Source organism: Cyrtonyx montezumae, unplaced genomic scaffold, assembly GCF_038088225.1.
Source record: "Cyrtonyx montezumae isolate F1298 unplaced genomic scaffold, pur_monq_1.0 scaffold_116, whole genome shotgun sequence".
Lineage (NCBI taxonomy): Eukaryota > Metazoa > Chordata > Aves > Galliformes > Odontophoridae > Cyrtonyx > Cyrtonyx montezumae.
Window position 1 is genome coordinate 210,610 of NW_027071844.1, and position 7,199 is coordinate 217,808.

Below are 7,199 nucleotides of genomic sequence, written 5' to 3' on the forward strand. Positions count from 1 at the left end.
GTTTCACCAATGTTGCAGATCTGTCTGGAATAAATTCATGTGAGATCATTACAGCTTTTCATTACCATGCACAATAAATGAGCAAGGTAGTGGGAGGAGTTTTATCTCTATAGGGGGGTGATTTGTGTTGTTATCTATGATAAAGGATCTTCTTTCAAGTCACTGACAATGCAGAATATTCTGGATTGCTGACAGTATATAACAGAGTAGCAGAGGAAGCTTGATGAACTGCTGAGGATAACTAAGGGCAGAGAGCTTAAATTATAGAGATGATTGTCCAGCTTTTAAGGCCAGAGCACATCAAGCAAGTTAATGTGGCTATCTAAGGACACTGAGCATGCCCAGTGAGTTGCAATAGCTTTTTAAGGACTCTGAGCATGCCTTTGTGCACAGCTCCTTATGCCACATAATCCCTAAAGATGCCATTTTAGACCATCTGGCTTTTGTTGTTATTCCCAATCAGAACTTCTAGATTATATATATATATATATATATATATATATATATATATATATTTACTGTGAAACATATTTCTCTTTCATTTCTGAGTTGTTTTTTTTTTTCATTTTGTTCTAAGCTGCATTCTAATGAATCAATCTGTATTTTAAACTTTTTTTTGTCTGTGTCCATAGATCCACTTAGTAGTCACTGTTAGTCACCTCCCTGCTTTGTACTTACAGTTTCCTAATCTGTGACTTCTTCAGATGTTAAATGACCACAGACTCCAGAAAGAGCTGTGTGCAACACATGCATCTGATGTGACAATGGAATTGATAATTGTCCTCTCACTGCTTTGCCTCAGTTTTCTCAGCTTTCCTTTCTCACCCAGTTTCATATTCTGTGCATGATTCCTGCACTGCAGTATGCTGGATGGTGGTCTGTCCCAGAACTCGGCCTCACTCAACTCAGATGGAGCCAATGGTCAGGGGGCTACAGTATGCCAGAAAACAATGCATTTACATTAAAAGAAAAAAAGTGGATTTATATTTTGGTGCCTAAAGGGAATTGAGTACTGTCCCTGGAGCTACTACACATGAGAAGCCTCATCCCACTGCTGCTGGGAGAAGCAAGAAAAAGGAACATAAAATCAAAGAATCACAGAGTGCCTTAGATTGAAAAGGACCTTAAAGCCCATCCAGTTCCATTGGCAGAGATGTATGCTAGCAGATCAGGCTGCCCAGGCCTCACCAAACCTGACACAGAACACTTACAGGGAGGGGGGTTTCCACAGCTTCTCTGGACAGTACCACCCACTTCATGAATAATTTCTTCCTTGTATCTAATAATCTTCCTAATATCTAAACATTTGCCCCTGGTAGTTCCCATTAGGATGTGATTGTACTTGGTGATAATTTATTGCTATATACTGGCAAAACCTGCAGTCCAAACTGAAGCCTTCTAAATAATAGAAGTAGAAAAACATTATAATGCATCATGAGTTTTTGGCTTCTTCCTTGCACTTTGCATTTGTATCCATACAACCCATTATTAAGCATAATTAATATAACTCATTTTCACTCTCATCATTTTTTCCTGGTCCCTAGAACACAAAAATGTACAAAATCTGAGAACACATGTGGGTGTGAACAAGGTCTGTACCACAGAGGAGATGAACGGCAGGAGAGAAGGTGATTTTTGACTGCACTGACAGCTATCAGTGGGTTGAATATAGCCCTCAGAGTGAATATGGTGATGAGTTTCTCCAGACTGCTTTTCTGTTTAATAGTGATCTGCTAATTGAAGGAAGGAATTGGTATTACCACTTGAATTTACAAAAGGTATTTTATTTAACCACAGATGCATAACAAGGAAGAAAGCCTGATCTGCAGTTTCACCAACTCTACTGTTGGTGCTTGACATCTCCTTCCCTCACCCCCAGACAGGAGGAGTGAGGACATCTCCTGGCCACCACTAACAGAGCCTCGTGCAGGAGGTGACTACTGGATCCACACAGAAGTCAGCAACAACTGATGAGTACTGCAGAAGTCTGATGCCAGAGAAGGAAGGCTTTGGCTGAAAGTTTTCAGAAGATGCCTTGCTAATTCAAGCTCAGATTTGGATCTGTAATTGATTGAGATTCCTATAAATTATTACCAACTAATAGTCTAATTACACTTTCATTTTCACGTGTTCCAGTCACATGTTGCTTAAAGTTGATACCTGTAGAAATCAGAATATTTTTTTCTCTTGATACACATAATGACATCCTATGTCATTTTATTGCATCCCTTTCTAAAGAGGAAAACTAATATTGCTGCTTCTTTTGGCATTTCTCCTGAGTTAGAAATCAGGGTGTGGTTGGAGGTAGGAGGTTGTAAAACGCTGACCTTAGCTACACCTTGGTGTCAACTCTCCTGATCCACTGGCTGCATAGGGCAGGACATAAATTCCTTTTTTACAGCGATGACTTCAGATGCATTCATTATCCAGTGCACAAAGCTGTGCCAGTCAAGACTGAGTAACCCAGATTTTTGTACATTATTCACATGTAAATAATGAAAAAAGTGTATGATATGCTGATCAGAAATTGTTTCACAGAGAAGAAATGTAATTATCTCATAAACTTCAGAAAGATGCGAGTTTCTTGACAACATTTTTGCAAACAGAAACAGAAATTAGGCCTAGATTTTCAACTCTAGTGGGACTCCAAAGTTAAGGTCCTATACGCTTATTTAGGTATCTGCCTTAAAAATTGAATTCCATTGTACTGTGCACCCAGTATCTCAATCTGATTTGCATTCCAGAAAATCAAGGTCAAAGCTGCTTCTGACTTTCATCTTCTTCAGAGCATTTATTACAACAGATGCACCATTGGTTTCTGAAGTGTTAGTCCTTCACAGGACAAGGTTTTTCATTTAAAAGCTGTAAGTCGTCTTAACGTATATTCATTATTATAAGTGTTTTGGGTAGTTTTACAGCCTACCAACTGTGTTTTGTTTAGTCTTACCACTGACTGAATACGTAAGAGACCAAGGCAATGAACCACCACATTAAAAGATTTAGAGAGGGATGCAATGAGAGCTGTGTGGAACAGTTTGGATTTCTAAGCACCATCACTCTTTGGCATGTTGTTCAGATCTTCCTCCCACTATTGTATGTATCTTGCCTGGATAGAATGCCAGGTGCATGTGTTGCAGATGAGGAAGTTTGGATGCATTTATTTCCAGTTTCTGTCTGGGGGGCTGGGGGAAGGAAGGAGAAGTTGTATGCAACGCTTCAAGGCTTAAGTTAATGTAAAATAAATCAAACCTGAGAAGGTGCTCTAAAAGAGAAATCTGGCAGTCACAGAGAGGAGAAGGTGCTGGGCCTGGAAAGATATTTGTCTTTTTTAAATGCTCACTTTCAAGCATGTCTGGTTTCTAGCCCAGTTTGTATCAGAAGGGATCAATTTTTTCCCCGTTTCCCTGTTCTACTTTTGTGCTGGTATTGTCTGAATCCCAGAGTGAACAGCAATACATCATCCTGCTTCAACATCTGCTAGAGCCCCCCTCTCTTTCTAATCTGCCCAGATCCCCAAAGCCTTTCCCACCTGCTATAGCACCAAATGCTCATTATAGCACACAGCTACGCCCTTCACTGTCCTTTCTCTCCGACTCTCAAGGTTAGCATGGAACAATGACTATTATTAAACAGGGGCTCTAACAATATAAAGGCAGCCCAATCTGGGAAAGGGGGTGGGGGGAGAAAGGGAGCTGAGAGGAATTGGGTAATATGCCAGCTTTGCTGGCAACAAAGATCTGCTAGAAAGCTGTGGCCAATTTTCCAGTCGAAACATGACTCACTGAGCAAAGATGCACCCGAAATAAATAGCTTCCCTGTTCTGCACCCAGCAGAAGCAGGAACCACACCCTCCTGTGGGTTTTGTGTCAGGGTACTGCGGGTACCACGCCGAGCTGTTTGGTGGAGTGGTGTGGATAAAAATGGCAATTTTGAAGGAGCTGGCGGCTCTGGGGGGTTTGTTTATTGCTTGGCAAGCTGAAAATTATAAGCAACTGGAAGCCCTTTCTTTTTCCTTTTTTTTTTCTTTCTTTCCTTTTTAATGTTTTTCCCCCAACTTCAAGATACCAACCTGTTCATTCTGCTTACATTGTCAGCCCCACTGCCAACAGAAAGCCTGGCACAGCCACACATACTGGCAGACAGGCAGATGACTAGGCTTGAGGGCATTGCTCTGAACAGCATCCAATTGTGGGACACAAAGCCACTGACATGTTGGAGAATGGATAATCCACCTGAACACTGAATTCCCTTGCTTTACTTTGAATTCCCTTCTTTTGTTCATACCCTCCCATAAGAACATGGGAACTAGGGGTCCTCTTTTTGTTGTGGGTTCAGGGTGTTTTTTTTTTATTATTTCCATTTATATTTATATCATTTGTAAAAAAGGGAAGAGAAAGAAAGAAAGAAAGAAAGAAAGAAAGAAAGAAAGAAAGAAAGAAAGAAAGAAAGAAAGAAAGAAAGAAGAAAGAGAAGAAAGAAAGAAAGAAAGAAAAGAAAGAAAGAAAGAAAGAAAGAAAGAAAGAAAGAAAGAAAGAAGAAAGAAAGAAAGAAAGAAAGAAAGAAAGAAAGAAAAGAAAAGAAAGAAAGAAAGAAAGAAAGAAAGAAAAGAAAGAAAGAAAGAAAGAAAGAAAGAAAGAAAGGAAGAAAGGAAAGAAAGGAAGAAAGGAAGAAAGGAAGAAAGGAAGAAAGGAAGAAAGGAAGAAAGGAAGAAAGGAAGAAAGGAAGAAAGGAGAAAGGAAAGAAAGGAAGAAAGGAAGAAAGGAAGAAAGGAAGAAAGGAAGAAAGGAAGAAAGGAAGAAAGGAAGAAAGGAAGAAAGAAAGGAAGAAAGAAAGAAAGAAAGAAAGAAAGAAAGAAAGAAAGAAAGAAAGAAAGAAAAGAAGAAAGAAAGAAAGAAAAGAAAGAAAGAAAGAAAGAAAGAAAGAAGAAAGAAAGAAGAAAGAAAGAAAGAAAGAAAGAAAGAAAGAAAAGAAAGAAAGAAAGAAAGAAAGAAAAGAAAGAAAGAAGGAAAGAAAGAAGGAAAGAAGGAAAGAAAGAAGGAAAGAAAGAAGGAAAGAAAGAAGGAAAGAAGGAAAGAAGGAAAGAAAGAAGGAAAGAAGAAGGAAAGAAAGAAGGAAAGAAAGAAGGAAAGAAAGAAGGAAAGAAGGAAAGAAAGAAGGAAAGAAGGAAAGAAGGAAAGAAGGAAAAGAAAGAAGGAAAGAAAGAAGGAAAGAAAGAAGGAAAGAAAGAAGGAAAGAAGGAAAGAAGGAAGGAAGGAAGGAAGGAAGGAAGGAAGGAAGGAAGGAAGGAAGGAAGGAAGGAAGGAAGGAAGGAAGGAAGGAAGGAAGGAAGGAAGGAAGGAAGGAAGGAAGGAAGGAAGGAAGGAAGGAAGGAAGGAAGGAAGGAAGGAAGGAAGGAAGGAAGGAAGGAAGGAAGGAAGGAAGGAAGGAAGGAAGGAAGGAAGGAAGGAAGGAAGGAAGGAAGGAAGGAAGGAAGGAAGGAAGGAAGGAAGGAAGGAAGGAAGGAAGGAAGGAAGGAAGGAAGGAAGGAAGGAAGGAAGGAAGGAAGGAAGGAAGGAAGGAAGGAAGGAAGGAAGGAAGGAAGGAAGGAAGGAAGGAAGGAAGGAAGGAAGGAAGGAAGGAAGGAAGGAAGGAAGGAAGGAAGGAAGAGGAAGGAAGAGGAAGGAAGGAAGGAAGGAAAGGAAGGAAGGAAGGAAGGAAGGAAGGAAGGAAGGAAGGAGGAAGGAAGGAAGGAAGGAAGGAAGGAAGGGAAGGAAGGAAGGAAGGAAGGAAGGAAGGAAGGAAGGAAGGAAGGAAGGAAGGAAGGAAGGAAGGAAGGAAGGAAGGGAAGGAAGGAAGGAAGGAAGGAAGGAGGAAGGAAGGAAGGAAGGAAGGAAGGAAGGAAGGAAGGAAGGAAGGAAGGAAGGAAGGAAGGAAGGAAGGAAGGAAGAAGGAAGGAAGAAAACCCTTTATTTGTAGTCTTTTATCCCTTTTACTCCCAACACATGGGTGTCCAAGGTTGTCTAAGGAGACTGCATATTTTTACTGATATTTATAACTATGAACAAACGGGCCTGCCCTTCTTACCTAAACACATAGCACAGTATGTTGCGTGGTGCAGATCAAGGGTTTTGATCCAATACTCTCTATGCAGAGGACCTGTGTAGTGCCAGAGAGAGTTGGAAAGGATGAGAATAGAGGATGGTTTGTGTTAGTGTTAGCTTCTGCTGTCATATGTTAGGCATCCCTGCTAAATGGCAGTGTTTCTGACCTCTGGATGGATGGAAACATGCTGTGTTTCTTCTTTATAGCTGCAGTTTTGCGAACGCTTTTTTTTAACAAGCTGCTTAAGGTGTATACCTGTCGGACTTAAGCATATCCTTCACTCACTCACTCACTGCACTGAATAGGAACAATGTCTTAGAGAAAGATTTTTAAATCCATTTTTAACCTGGACCTTATGCTAAAAAAGCTGCAAATGAAAAACAAATCGTACAAGAAAGGGAAATACTACATTATTTTTTGTAGAGGTGCCAACAAATTGTGCTCTCTGTTTGTCAAGTATCAAATTCATCAGAGGTGAGAGGTCACAGTTATCTGAAAGCTGCATTTGAACAGTGCTTTTCAGGTGAAACTAAGAGTAGTCTATATACAGACTTTGCTAAAGCATTTAATCCATCTTTAGAAGATAGATTCCTGAGCTGCATACACAGCCATCCAAGTGTCAGCTTCTAGAAAAATTGCAAAAAAAAAAGAGAATTTGCCCCTGACTGTGAAACTTAAATCTCACATGAACCTGATTGTATTCTGCTGAAGCCAGCTAGGTTAGGCTATTGGTTTCAAGGAATAGAGCAACACGATTTCCATATGAGCCAAATCATGACTGACACTCAGCTCCTCTCAGATGTTCAACCATGACGTGGGATACCTTGAGGGGATTTTTTTTATTCATTTTTAGGTGAATAAAATTATTTTGTGGAACATATGCTTCCTTATCTTATTTTAGGACATGTGCAGCATAGAAGAGAAAAACGTGCATGTTTTCTCTCTCTTCATATATATATATATATATATATATATATATATATATATCTGTAATTTACACACACATGCATGAAGGTTAGAACTAATGCCTGCCAATCAAAAAAGGAGGGAAAAAACACTAAGTTCTATTAAAAAAAAAATCACACAGATTGGTCTGATGACAGTTGTGGGTGGCTATG